Source organism: Alosa pseudoharengus, unplaced genomic scaffold (assembly GCF_046254945.1).
Source record: "Alosa pseudoharengus isolate Yale_2024_CS ecotype anadromous, Long Island Sound unplaced genomic scaffold, YU_APseudo_1.1 YU_APseudo_1.1_scf_3, whole genome shotgun sequence".
Classification (NCBI taxonomy): domain Eukaryota; kingdom Metazoa; phylum Chordata; class Actinopteri; order Clupeiformes; family Clupeidae; genus Alosa; species Alosa pseudoharengus.
In genome coordinates, this window is record NW_027468718.1 from 47,150,470 (window position 1) to 47,164,975 (window position 14,506).

At 42.7% G+C, this 14,506-nt stretch overlaps 1 long non-coding RNA gene across 1 annotated transcript; it reads right to left on the bottom strand.

Annotated features, from left to right (window-relative positions):
* Nucleotides 1–2,369: 2,369 nt before the first annotated feature.
* Nucleotides 2,370–6,669, bottom strand: LOC143099973 (uncharacterized). The gene is made up of 4 exons (XR_012981780.1): nt 6,534–6,669; nt 3,576–3,701; nt 3,259–3,405; nt 2,370–2,455 (listed from the first exon to the last, which is right to left on the bottom strand). It is a non-coding gene; the product is annotated as an uncharacterized LOC143099973 (long non-coding RNA).
* Nucleotides 6,670–14,506: the final 7,837 nt, after the last annotated feature.

Consider the following 14,506-nt stretch of genomic DNA (forward strand, 5'->3'; position numbering starts at 1 on the left):
TGCGCAATTGGCCATTGATTGACGGCCATTAATGAATTAATATAGGTGGCCTGCACGCACAGAGTTTGTTTGATGCATGGAGTTTCCGACCGTTTTCCCCTGAGAGCTTAGAGAATAAAATGAGGACAGCTACCTGTGTTTTACATATAATGTGTAACATTTATTCACATGGCCAGTTCAAAATCACCTAAGGTTTTGAATGAAATGTGTGCCGATATCAATTATTGGGAAAAAACATTGTTTGGAGTGGATGGCGGGTGGGTTGATGTAGCTGCAGGTGCAGATGACATGACTCATCCATGTATCTAGGATGTTGGACTTTGATAGGATACAGGAACTGAGATAAATTTAAAATGAGCATTGGTTATGTCGGAATAGCGGTACTAAAAAAAGTCGGAGTAGAGGCATGTCGAAATAGAGGCATGTCGTAATAACGGTATGTCGAAATAGAGGCATGTCGTAATAACGGTATGTCGAAATAGAGGGTTGTCGTAATAACGGTATGTCGAAATAGAGGCATGTCGTAATAACAGTATGTCGAAATAGAGGCATGTCGTAATAACGGTATGTCGAAATAGAGGCATGTCGTAATAACGGTATGTCGAAATAGAGGCATGTCGTAATAACGGTATGTCGAAATAGAGGGTTGTCGTAATAACGGTATGTCGAAATAGAGGGTTGTCGTAATAACGGTATGTCGAAATAGAGGGTTGTCGTAATAACGGTATGTCGAAATAGAGGGTTGTCGTAATAACGGTATGTCGAAATAGAGGGTTGTCGTAATAACGGTATGTCGAAATAGAGGCATGTCGTAATAACGGTATGTCGAAATAGAGGGTTGTCGTAATAACGGTATGTCGAAATAGAGGCATGTCGTAATAATGGTATGTCGTAATAGAGGCATGTCGTAATAACGGTATGTCGAAATAGAGGGTTGTCGTAATAACGGTATGTCGAAATAGAGGCATGTCGTAATAACGGCATGTCGAAATAGAGGCATGTCGTAATAACGGCATGTCGAAATAGAGGCATGTCGTAATAATGGTATGTCGTAATAGAGGCATGTCGTAATAACGGTATGTCGAAATAGAGGGTTGTCGTAATAACGGTATGTCGAAATAGAGGCATGTCGTAATAACGGTATGTCGAAATAGAGGCATGTCGTAATAACGGTATGTCGAAATAGAGGGTTGTCGTAATAACGGTATGTCGAAATAGAGGCATGTCGTAATAACGAGTGAACCCCCTCCGTAGACGGGCTCTGCAAGCACGGACACCGAGCGCAATGTGGCTACAAGCAAGAGCAAGTCACACATGAAGTGTTGTGTTGTTGGCTGCACAGAACAACACAAATCCTTGCACTTTCTCCCAGCCAAAGAGAACAGAAGAACCGAGTGGCTCCATTTCATTTTTCGATGGCCATGTTCCAGCAACAGTCGGCAAAAATCTTGTGTGTGCGAACCACTTCAAGGCAGACTGCTTTGAAAACCTAGGACAGGACACTGAGGGATTAGCCATCAAATTTCGTTTGACAGAGGGATCTGTACCCAGTCAACACACCCATGTGGGGCCCATATGGGTTGGACATGGGCTGGTGAGTGGGCCCCATGTGGGCTGCCCAGCTGGGTCCCAGTTAATTTTGTCCGGGGGTTCCATGGTGGCCCCATGTGGGCAAGCCCAGATGGGCTGAAGGTGGGCTTCACATGGGTCCTAGCTAAAAATCCACATGGCCAATCCAGGTTTCTGGGCTGATTATGGGTTCCTGCTATTCTGGGTAAAATTCATTTTGGGGGCTTATTTTAGTCAGCTCATACAGTTCTTTAACCGTTAGGTGTTCATATGTTTGTTACACAGCCAATCCAGGTCTGTTGAACCCACCACATTATAAGGCTTTTTCAATACAGGCATAACAATGTATGTAAAAATACTTGACAGATGTTCACTTTAGCTCAGTTACCAATGATAGACTTCATTTATGGTTATTTGCTATTTAACTCATCACATTTATGATCATCATTTTGTGAGAAAACAAGTAAATTCAATTATAAAAAGGTAAATAGAAACAAGTTTTTTTTAATCATTATTGGTGCTTATTTCTTAGAACTTAATCAGAACAGGTGAAAGTGCTTTAATGTAAGTTTTGTAACTTTGTGTGGGGATAGCAGATGCAGAAAGCCAATGAGTTTGAGGGAAATAAGAAGAAATAATAAATAGCATCATTTTCTTTTTAGCAAACATTGAAAGTGGGTCCCACAGACCCAAACACCTTACAAGTGTTAAAAAAGCTATAATAACAAAGAGACTAGTAATATAATTCAATACCTTTTTATTTATATAAAATTAAGAAAACATGCCCCCCCCCCCCCAGCACCAATGAGCCACTTGGAGACCGCCTTCTCGTTCTCGGCATCTTTACGGGTGATTTGGCTGGTCATGCCGTTTTTCTTTAAACCTCCTGCAAGAAACAAATATAACGGTCACTTACTTCATACTGTATTGTCTAACACAACTCTCAGCCTGGACTGCAACTATGTTAAGAAAAGCGCTATATAAATGAAGATTATTATTAGAACTACACACACACTCTTGAACACACAAGTTAGGCAACTGAGAGACGTGCAAACACACTGCCCAGCCAGGACAACAAAAATGGACCTGTTTACAACATTAGGGTATTGTGACATCTTTCTAGTATCAGTACATAGGGCTGGGACACCCTATGTACTGATACTAGACTAAAAAATAAAAATAAATAAATAAAAACAGCCAGTTAAGCTTTAGACAGCCGCAGGAACTTCAAAGATCACTAGACCAAATACTTCAGACATAAAAGCAGTTTATCAACAAGGCTATCACGATTTTAGAACTGTTACATTCATGGCGTTTACAACTGTTACAACAGTAGGGTACCGCACATTTTAATGGCTGCGTCAGGTTGTAACAAAGGTAGGTCCTAGGCTAGCCTAGGCCTATATGTCGCTGTTAAGTTTAATTCTGAGATTCTGATACGTTTTCAACACGGAATTGTGCAAATGTCATAGTTGAAAACGTATCAGAAGTTCAGAAATAATCACGTTATGCAGTCAGCTTAAGACCTCAGCAGAAGGCTACATGAAGTCGAATCCCCCAAACGTTTCACATTTTTTCTTTTTCCTTTTTTTATTTTGCAGGCGTCACGTGACCGCGGTATTGCAGTAATGCAGTTACCTTCCCAGCCCTATCAGTATAACTTAAAACATTATCCACATGCACACCTACCTCATACAGTTGTAAGGCCTTGAACTCTCTTCCCGTTTTGGCCCACAAAGTTGTACTGCCTGGATAGGCCATGGTCTAGGAGGAAGGTCATCATCCTTCTTGTGGCCTCGTCAACAGTTGTCCCCCCATGTCAGTCACAGCTGCAACCTGAGGGGGAACAAAGACAATACAAAGCAAAGTTATCTATATTGCTCACAGGAGTAAACCACCCAACATGAACATCCAGAAGCATGGGTGTGAGCACACTGAGGAAGTTTCAGATCAAGTTCACTGCCCAATAAAATTGAGTTGCACCACCCTAGACTTAACATACATACCAGTTTGGACATGAAGTTTGGATTTGCCAGTTTTCCTTCCATGACTTCCACATCCCTAACGGTCTTTAGGGGGAAACACTCTGGGGCAGAAGAGACGGTGGTGCCAATGTTGCCACGCTTTCAGCCCTACATTAAATTAAGCAAAGTTGCTCATTTATTGCAAAAGCAATATATCTTCAATTCATTTATCGTACTTCAAACCGTGTGTGTGCTATAATAGCCTTTATACATGCAACCTGCCTCCACCACCACCACCACGGCCGCCGCTGCCTCCACCACCACCACGGCCGCCGCTGCCTCCACCACCACCACCACGGCCGCCACTGGGACCACCACCGCCACCGGACAGTGCCCGACCTGCCGCCGCTTCCCCAACCCCCTGGTACGTTCTGGAGTCATCCCGGCGGCACTAGCCGACATCCTGCTGCCGCCACATATTGAAACGCCGGCCAGGGGGTGGGGGAGGAGGATGCCTCAGCCTGCAAATGTCATCACCTCGGAGGCTAATATGCGGGCAAGAGCCGAGAGGGAGGCTGAGGCATCCCGCATAGAACAACAGCGGCAGGATCGGGCAGCCCAGCGCGTGGTCCGGCAGCAGCAGGCCGCTGCTACACAGGCAGCAAAGGCGGCTGCGCGCGCTGTGAGAGAGGCCGCTAGGAGGCAGCGCGAGACGGCACAATTACAGGCGCGGCAGGAGAGGGAGGCCCGTCAGGCGGCCGCTAGGGAGGCTCGGCTGGCCCAGGAGTCTGCGCGGGCAGGTCCTGCAGACTGTGCCATGTGCGGGCGCATGGCACCTGCTGGGGGGTCCGGCCAGGTGCTGTGGCTAGGCTGCGACAGCTGCACCCTCTGGTACCACGCACAGTGCGTCGATATCATCTTGGTACCAGAGGGGTGAGTGGTACTGCCCCACGTGCCACAATATGGCGGCAAGGGAGGTGGCCATGCAGCTCGAGCTGTATTGTAAATATGTACATTTGTAAATAGTTCTAATTTGTAAATAGTAATTTGTTATAATTTTGTTTGTTTGTTATAATTTAGTAGATTAGATAAATAGTAGATTGTTAATGATTGTTCATCAATAAATTTGTTCTTAATTGTTCTCCAATTTTGTACTCAATTATTCCTAATATTTTGTTCTCAGTTTTGTTCATATTGTTCTATATTGTTCTGTCTTGTTAAATGACCTGTTCCGGTGAAAATGGTGACTTTCCCCGCTGCGCCTAGCGTCCCCAGGCGGAAAACCAACCTTGCAACATTGAGACTACCGTCCCGGAAAGAGAAGTGAGAAACAAGAAACCTCACCTTGTAACATCCACATCGTTCTACCAAACTTATGCTAACCGTTCGCTAGCTTGTAAACAAATCCATGTGCTTTATCATTACCTTTTCCCACAGTTTGAAATAGCATAATGCACAATTTCTCCAGCAGAGGGGGGAATCCTGCCAAGTTTCCCTTTAATATTTTGTTCTACATGTTCTGGTCTTACAAGGACTGCATTCAACTGTTGCTGTGTTCCTGGTCTTACAAGGCCTACTTGAAATTGCACTTTATTCACTACAAATGTTGCTGTGTTCCTGGTCTTACAAGGCCTACTTGAAATTGCACTTTATTCACTACATCCACTTTGCAGTTGTCTTTGATGGCACAATGAATGTCCTATGCTGTGATGCGTTTCATTCACATTGAACCAGAGTTGTCTTATGCCATACCCGGGTTGGTTCTCAGACGAGGCACAGTTTCTGTTCCTATATTTCTGTTACAAGCACTTGATACACTTTGAAATTTAAATAACATATTTCACTACTGCACCCAGAGTGAGTTGAGGAGTTCCCGTTTATTATTTCAAAAGTAACCGAGTTCAAAGTTAACAGTTAAAGGACGTAAAAGTATCAACTTACTTGCCAGTATAGCTAAGCTACATGTTGGCTAATTTAAAAATGATCCTAACCACGTAATTAATCAACAAAACGCTTTATTAACGATGTAATCTTAAAAATAACAAATCTACCAACATTGAACGATGTAAAAATCACCGTCTACGGTGTAAAGTGTTTGTTTAATTTGTGTCCAAAAGTTACGTACGAAACACTGTTACGACTCAGCGAATAAACGTACGGAATACTGTGGCTGTCAACATCCGGGATTTCTGGCACTAAGCTCAATAAATCGCTTCTAGGATTGGTCACAGTTCACAAAGGTACTCCAATGAGGGCTTGTTTTGTTGACAAGACCTTCCTCTTTTCAATGATGTATACCGGAGGCGTAGTGGTTACCGTCTCACTCAATCATCCTGGCGTAAGTGTAATAGCGCGCCGATCCTGAGGGGGCAGACTGTACGGAACAGCGTGAACTTTTTCTAGATTCTAACGTTACCTGCGTCGGAATCAAAAAACATTGCCGCCTAAAATGTTTCGGCCAGCAGCTAACCAGCTAACATTGGCTAGTAAATAAATCAAACAAAATAGGGTTTCCAATATCTTCCAAAACATTTTAGTTGTTGAATCAGCAAAAAACTTCTAAACAGCCTGAAAATACTAACGTTAGTTACTCCTGCCAAAGGCTTCAAATTCCTTTGAGAAGTCAAAGACTAGCTTCTAGAGCTAACGTTAACGTTAGCTAGTGCTTTCTACAAGTCAGCCATTCAAAATAATCTTTAATATCGAATAAGCACTTTCAACATCAATATCGGAAACGAGGGTCATTGAGCTCACCGGTTAAAATGGTTAAAATTAAGTTAGAGTAGGATGGCATGACGTTAACGTTAGCCTAGCTAAATAGCGATTTTCGCCTTGTTAGCTGTAGAACTAACGTTATGCCAACTGTCACTCCCTCCAACTTGCCAAGTGTTTGGTTCACTTAGCTTCAATGCCATGATAGTTTTCTACAGAATGTAGATTCTAGTGCTAGCAATTTTCAGTTATTAGGCCTATCTATACAAGGACTGTAGTTGTTCTTACCTTTTGCGAGATGAAAGCAGCCTCTTCCAGTGCGTCCAAGTAGGTAATCGTGGAGATTTGAGAAGAACAAAACTAGTCACAGCCTAACCTTTTTTTTCTGTCACGTTTCAACTTTTCCAACAGCTCTTGGGGAGGAGTTTCTTTGCGCAGGCGCTTACCACGAGAACTTTGGGTGCAAAATCAAAAACGATTAACGATTAAGATTTAACTAAGTAAACTAAGTTTAACTAAGTAAAAAAAAGCTAAACAGATTGTAAAGCCACATTAAAATGGTTTAAGGCTCATTACGGAATACTAACACATTACCCTAATAGATTTTTAAATATATATTGTTAATTTTATATAACTGCAGTAACCAGCATGTCATATCAACATACTTTATCGGTTTTTTTTTATATATATATATTTTTATTATTGTGGCCCAGTTGGGACCCATGTAGTGCCCATGTTTAGTTTTAGCACGGTGTATTTTATCTGGGTTGCCCATGTGGGCCCCAACATCAAAGCCCACTCTAAGCCCATGCCCAGCTGAAGCCCAACTAACCCAAGTAAGGCCCATGTGGGCCCCACATGGACGTGTTTGCTGGGTACCTACTGTCCGTGGCAAGTCACAAGATGAGAGACATGTAAGTACTTTCAAATAATGACTTTTGTGTTTCTATCGCAGTTACGCATGAACTAACGTTAGGTTGTTCGTGTTTTGTCATTTAGCACAAGCTAACACAAACATTACGGCTAACGTTAGCCCTGCATCTGCTTGGAGTGAGCATTTTCTCCATTCCAAATTGCAAATGCAGCACAGCCGGTCGAGTCATATTTGACAATCCCAGTCAATAATATCTGAAAGTAATGATTGTTAAAGGTGCCATATGTAATGTCCGGCAAAAAATCAATTCATACTCCACATTCCATAAAAGATGGGGGCAGTATACCTCCAGAAAGTGAGGTAACAACCGAGACACGTGTATTGCAGTTTGGATGGCGGTTATGTTGCCCGCATACCGCCTCCCATGGCCGAAACTGGTATTATGACGTCTGTCGGGCTGTGGCTGTCGGGCTGTTTTTAATGACATCATAGGCTTTATTTCTTCTCATTCTTTTGATGCGTGTATCTCATTTTTTGGATATTTTTACCTCAATTCTTACACATGGCACCTTTAAAATGTTGTCTAGACGCTAGACCTCCATTAAATATTGTCATGTTATCCACAATTGAGGCGACCAACAGCTAAAAGCCCTTAGTATAAGCTAATGTTAGCTTGTAGCCTCACTTTATAACGTTATCAAGTGTTTGCACATTTCCCCTATAGCTCTATTTCATTTACGGTGCAAGGGTTTGTCACAATTTGTAGTCGTTTTGTCCTTACTGATGAGGAGTTAGATATGGTCATGTTATCTACAATGAAGGTGGCCAGTAAGCTCTTAGTCTAGGCTAATGTTTGCTGTTGTAAATAAAGAGAGATATAGTACTAACAGTGCAAGAAGTTGTAGCCTCAGTTTTTAGCTCAAAGTAAACGTGCATATTATGTGCATGCCATTATTTTCATGTTTGGTTTTCTCTTTACTGCGCAAGACTCTACCTGGCTGCTCTGCATTACAATGAGGATGCTGCACAAGACCAGACCACCTTATCCTCTGGGGACCCTCTCTACAGGATGCATTTCCCTGTCATGTTTTATTTCTGTTTTGTGTAATAAATATATTGTAATTTTATTTATATTTAAATGTGTAACAAGTGTATGTTTGATACCTGCTGAATTTGCAGACAATAGCCATACATAAAAAGAAAGAAAACAACAATTGGGGCATGTGTTGGTGTGTAAGGCCATTAGTGACCTATGAACATTAGTAAGACTAACATCTGCTTTTGCTGATAAAAACGGTAGCCTGTCACTTCTCATAAACACTGGGAAAAACGAATAAGTAGCTTAATAAATAACACATACTGCTCTATTCCCCGTAGCCGTAAGGCCCCATGGTCAGCTCTGTATATGTTCAGTGCGTTCTGAAGAAAATAAACATTCAGGCACACTGGGTATAAACCTGTCTGCTGCATACGTTGTGTGATCTATAATGGTAAGGTAAGGTGAGTGCTATGCTAGCACAGTCCCTAGCATTATTCGTAAATGAGTGAGTAATATGGCAGCATACTCGCTAGCTCATTTGTAAGTAAGTTAGTAACGCGGTAACATATTTGCAGGCCTTTCTGTAGCTTAGAAAAGTTACCTGTGTAATCTCCAGGCAGCATATACTCTGCCTCAGTTGGCATTGCCCAACAATTTCCACAAGCACACCTATATAATAATTAAAATAATAATAATAAAAGCTAATCAAGTGCTGTGAATCTAGTGAAGTTTCAAATACAAGCAAATGTTAAATATTGTAAAAAGACTGGCTTTGTCACGAAAAATTACATTATGTTTACTTCGTAACAGGCTGAACAGGGTAAAGGCTAATAGCCAAGACTAATTTGGCACGTAGGAGAGATAGCAAATACATTGATTTAAAAAGTTAAACCATTTAGAAACTGCTTGCAGCATTCGTGAAGGTGTTTCTGCAGGTGGCTCCTCTTCATCTTGATCTGGGTCCGACTCTGGGTCGAAAATGTTGGAATGACGGAATACAGAGTGCGCCTCTGTATTCCGTCATTTTCACCCAAGCTGTGGAGGTTTTCACGTGAAGAAAACAAACAGCGTAAACATCTGACAGTGGGGCGTGATCAGCAGTAGCTTATTTGCATAAAAGTGATAGAGTCCTTAAACGGCTCATTCTGAAAGGGACTGAAGCTGGCAAGAATTAGGCTGCAGAGATCTCTTTATGTGAGACTGATTTTGTGCAAAAAACTTTATGAACATGTTTTGTATAGCCCATAGACCTATTCTAACTTGTTTAAAAAGGTATAATATGTCTCCTTTAAATATTTAAATTCAAATGAATCATTGAATAATCAGCATTAAAGTTCAAAAACTCTTTTATTATTATTTTAATAATGGCCATAATAATCTATGATATGACCTAATATGCTGAGGAAATGATCTAGGCAGCACATTTTTTTCTCTCTCCTTCATTTTACAGTCTAATGGTTACTGACTACAACGGCTCGGTCAAAGGTTATACAGAATTGATTAATCTGCGTTAATTTTTTTAATCAGTTATTTCTTCTCAAATTAATTAATAAAAATGAATCAGTTATTTTGACAGCCCTAATAATATAATACAAAGACATCGAAATTACGTTTCTCACTATCCCACGGTGGAGACAAGACATATTCTACCAATTTAAGTCCACAGACAAACATAATATTCAAGTAAACAATAAAAAAGTAAATAAGAAGGAACATACAATGAAGAAATAAGAGCAGCAAAATTGGGTTGAAATTGTGCAATTGTGCATAGACAGTCAATATAATAGTGAAAAGTCAGGCCAATAAATGGCTGAGGTAGTTCTGTTTGACCTAAGTAAGCAGGTGGCATAGTGGTGCAAGTTATGTAAGAGCAACAGAAGTGTGTTGTGTTTTCAGGACCACAGGACAACAACAACAAGTTGCAAAGTGTACAAGTGGAGTAGTGCAAGGCAGCGATTGTGGGTCCAAAGTACAGGATGTTATGTAGCTGAGGGTGTAGGGGGGGAGAGGGGGGAGAGAGTTCAGCATCCTAACAGACTGGTGTATGAAGCTGTTGGTGAGTCTGGTGGTGCGGGAGCGCAGGCTTCTGTACCTCTTCCCAGAGGGCAGTAGATCAAACAAATTGTGAGCGGGGTGACTTGCATCACTCACAATTGTGGTCGCCTTGCGGGTGAGGTGGGTGGTGTAAATGTCTTTCAGGGAGGGGAGTAAAGCACCAATAATCCTTCCAGCTGTGTTCACTATGCGCTGCAGGGCTTTCCTGTTTTATTCAGTGCAGCTTCTGCCCCACACAGCGATACAGCTGGAGAGGATGCTCTCAATGGTGCCTCGGTAGAATGTGGTCATGATGGCTGGTGGAGCACTTGCTCGCCTGAGTTTCCGCAGGAAGTAGTGTTGGTGGTCCAGGAGAGGTCTTCACTGATGTGCACCCCCAGGCATTTGGTGCTGCTCACTCTCTCCACCACAGCACCGTCGATGGTCAGTGGCAGGTGTTGGGTGGGACCTCTCCGGAAGTCAACAACAATCACCTTGGTCTTGCTGACGTTCAGCAGGAGGTTGTTGTCCCTGCACCACGTGGTCAGAAGGTCGACCTCCAACCTGTATTGAGTAGTCTCGTCGCCCTTGGTGATGAGACCCACCAGAGTTGTGTCGTCAGCAAATTTCACTATGTGGTTGTTGCTGTAGGTTGCAGTGCAGTCATGCGTCAGCATGTGTGTGTGTGTGTGTGTGTGATGTATTACAAATTGTGCACAATTCACAAATACAAGTACACAATTCATACACTTCTGAAATGGTCACACTGACACACATTACACATTTTTGATATTGCAGTGATTTCAACTGCATTCAAGATAAAACAATAATTGATGGTATAGATGTTTTGTATAGCATTGACAGACTTCTGGATAGAATGCAATACAACAAAAAATGATGCCACTTAATGATTTGGGAGGATGACTGCAACAGTCTGATTTACTAAAATAATCCATTTGGTTGTTAGTGGGGCAGATAACTGTAACAATCGTTCAATTCTGGTAACAAGCGTAACATTTGGTATGTTTATCCCTCTGAGGCCATTTATTTGAAAAATAACGTTAGCCACGTGAATTTTCAAAATGGCGGCCATTTTCCAAGATGGCCGCCAATTTTGCCATTGGAGAAACCTATTTTGCCCCAGAATTTTAGCCATGGGACATATTTCAATGTTTTTATTATTGAATCCTACATTTCAGACCTTGGGAACATCACAAAAATATATATGAGTGTGATTTTAGAGTATTTAATGCCCTTTCTAGCAAATAATATGAAAAAAAGGCACAAAACGTGAAATAATTTCAGAAAAAATATTTAATTTGAAGTATGGTGAAGTAATAGAAAATGTGGTATATATGTTTGAACTATTATGTTTTCTGAGGCATCTAAGGATAAAGTTACTAGTCCAGGCATTTACAGCTGCATAGAGCTGTACAGGTAAGACCTAACTGATAGGGTCGGAGAAAAAGGTAGATATCTACAATACATGGACATTAACGGAGGCAGAAGCAAAAGTTTTTAAGCCATACTATGAACGTTTTGAAGCAGGATGAAGAGCAGCGGACTGAGCACGCAGCCTTGGGGGGCCCCCGTGCTCAGTGTGATGCTGCTTGAGATATTGTTGCCAACACGTATTACTTGAGGCCTCTGACAGAGGAAGTCCAGTAGCCAGTTGCAGAGGTAGGTACTGAGTCCCAGTTTGTCAAGTTTGCAGATGAGTTGTTGTGGTATTATGGTGTTGAATGCAGAACTGAAGTCTATAAACAGCAATCTCACATATGAGTCTCTTTTTTCCAGGTGGGTGAGGGCTGGGTGGAGGGCAGAGCAGATTGCATCCTCTGTGGACCGTTTGGCTCGGTATGCAAACTGGAAGGGGTCCAGGGTGGGGGGGAGAATGGATTTGATGTGTGACATGACAAGCCGCTCAAAGCACTTCATGATGATGGGTGTCAGTGCCACGGGGCGGTAGTCATTGAAGCAGGATGGAGCAGTTTTCTTCGGCACAGGTATGATGGTGGCAGCTTTGAAACATGATGGGACGATGGCTTGCTTCAGGGAAGTGTTAAAGATGTCTGTGAAGATTAAATGTTTATATCTAATTTGCATATTATGACGTCATATGGTGGCGGCCATCTTGGATTATAGAATTTTCATGAAAAGTCGCATGTTTGAATGATAAAATGCACCACTTCTTTCCCCCCAAAATGTCCTTCACCTTCTGTATGCTATATTGCACAATACTGAATGCTCAGGTAAATACTAGGTAGTAAACAAACTATGTAAATCATTACAAATAAATGGCAGAAACAAACCAAATGCATGTAGCGGTAGGCGCCTTTTGCTGTAGAGATTTTCCATTTACTACATACAGTAGGCACTCTGATTCCATGTATGGGGCACATATATATTATTCAGATGACACAAACACAAGTAGACAAGACCTGTTTAGTTCAAAAGCTCATTTGCCATGGCAAGGCACAGATCAGGAGTGAGATGACGAGACAAGACAAGAGACAATGTTAGTATTTGTTTTCTTTTTGTTGTTTTTGTTGATGTTTTTTTTTTTTTTTTTTTTTCTTAGCTGACAAAGACACACGCATCACAAGGACATGAACACACAAAAAAGAACACATATATGTCCTAAATGGTCAGGGAAATAGATAATCAACAGTGTAAATCATTACTAATAAATGGCTGACAATTTTTTTTTTATGTAGCAGGCCTTTTGCTGTAGAGATAATGACTATCCATATCCTATCCATACAGGGCCGGCATTCCCATCATCTTGTGATAGACTATGCATGGCCTAATGGCTCTCCTGCCCCGTGTCACCACCTCTGCTCCTGTTGCGAGCAGCATGGTCTGCCTCGCGTCGAGTGGAGAGAATTTGCGCAGCTCGGACTAGGCCTACTGTCATTCTCATTGCGACTCCCCACACTGCCTCTACGTTCCTCCCTAACTGTCCTATGAGCACTTCGACCTCGTCTAACATCCCCAGTGGCATTAGACAAAGGCTCCACCACGTTACTGTCGCCGCGATTGCGGAGAGGCACACGGTCAGAAGACAGAAGCTAGCGCTACATGGACATTAGGCTACCTCCAGCCTCGTTCGCCACACCACTAACACCCTGCTAACTTCCCGATGAACACTCCAAACCCGTTAAACATTATTCCCACCAGTGACATTGGGCAAACGATTCAATGTTTGTGCTTGGTGTAAGCTAAACTATGGAGTAAACTCTCACTTTGTCCAGCTGCATCATTGCAAGGCAGGGATGCATCTGAAGCCTCACTAAACGAATCACCGTCATTTTCTGAAGGCAGATATTCCCCTTCAGAATCAGGGTCCGCGAATAGAAGACCCAACACTTAATTTCAGGTAAACTTTTTTGATGCCATTAGACGATAATCTAATGCAAATACTCGCTGACGTTGACAATATCGCTCTGACAAAGTGGCTCACACGCACACTAGCTCCGGTATTTCACGCACTGATTCAATGCGCTGTAGCTAGAAGGTTTTGTTTAAAGCATGCCCCTTTTTCGACTCGGGGATGACGTATGACATGTCTGCCATCTAGTGGAGTGGAGGTCAAACGAAATATGACACCCTATTTGACTAAATCGGCCGTTTTATTCAGTACTGCATCTTGTCAAGTAAACTCGACCGTGGCGCCTAGAGGGTTAAGCTCCTCAGCGCAGTCCTTCAGCGCACGACCTGGGATGTTGTCTGGGCCTGTTGCCTTACGAGTGTTGATAGCAGCAAGTGTCCTCTTCACGCTGTCGGCAGAGAGGCACAGGGGCTGCTCGTGTGGAGGGGGAGGGGTCTTCTGTGGGCAAGTGCTGTTTTGTGCTTCAAAGCGAGCAAAGAAGCGGTTCAGATTGTTGAGCAGAGGGATGTTGCTCTCACAGCTCTGTGGCGCGGGCTTGTAGTCCGTGAGGGCCTGAATACCCTGCCATAGGCCTTGTGTGTTCCTGCTGTCTTTGAAGTGGGTGGTTATCTTGTGAGTGTATTCCTTTTTTGCTTCCTTGATGCCACGGGACAGGTTGGCTCTCGCTGTTCTCATGCCAGCTTAATCCCCAGCTCTGTAGGCTTTGTCTCTGGCCCTCAGCAGCCTGAGGACATCCCCTGTCAGCCATGGCTTCCAGTTAGCCCGAGTGATGATGTCTTTTGTGTGGGTCACATCATCGATGCACTTGGTGATGTAAGAGGTTACAGTGTCGGTATACTCTGGTTGTTGTAAGTGGCTGCCTGCTTAAACATTTCCCAGTCTGTTGTGTCAAAGCAGTCTTGAAGAGCATCGGAGGCTCCCTC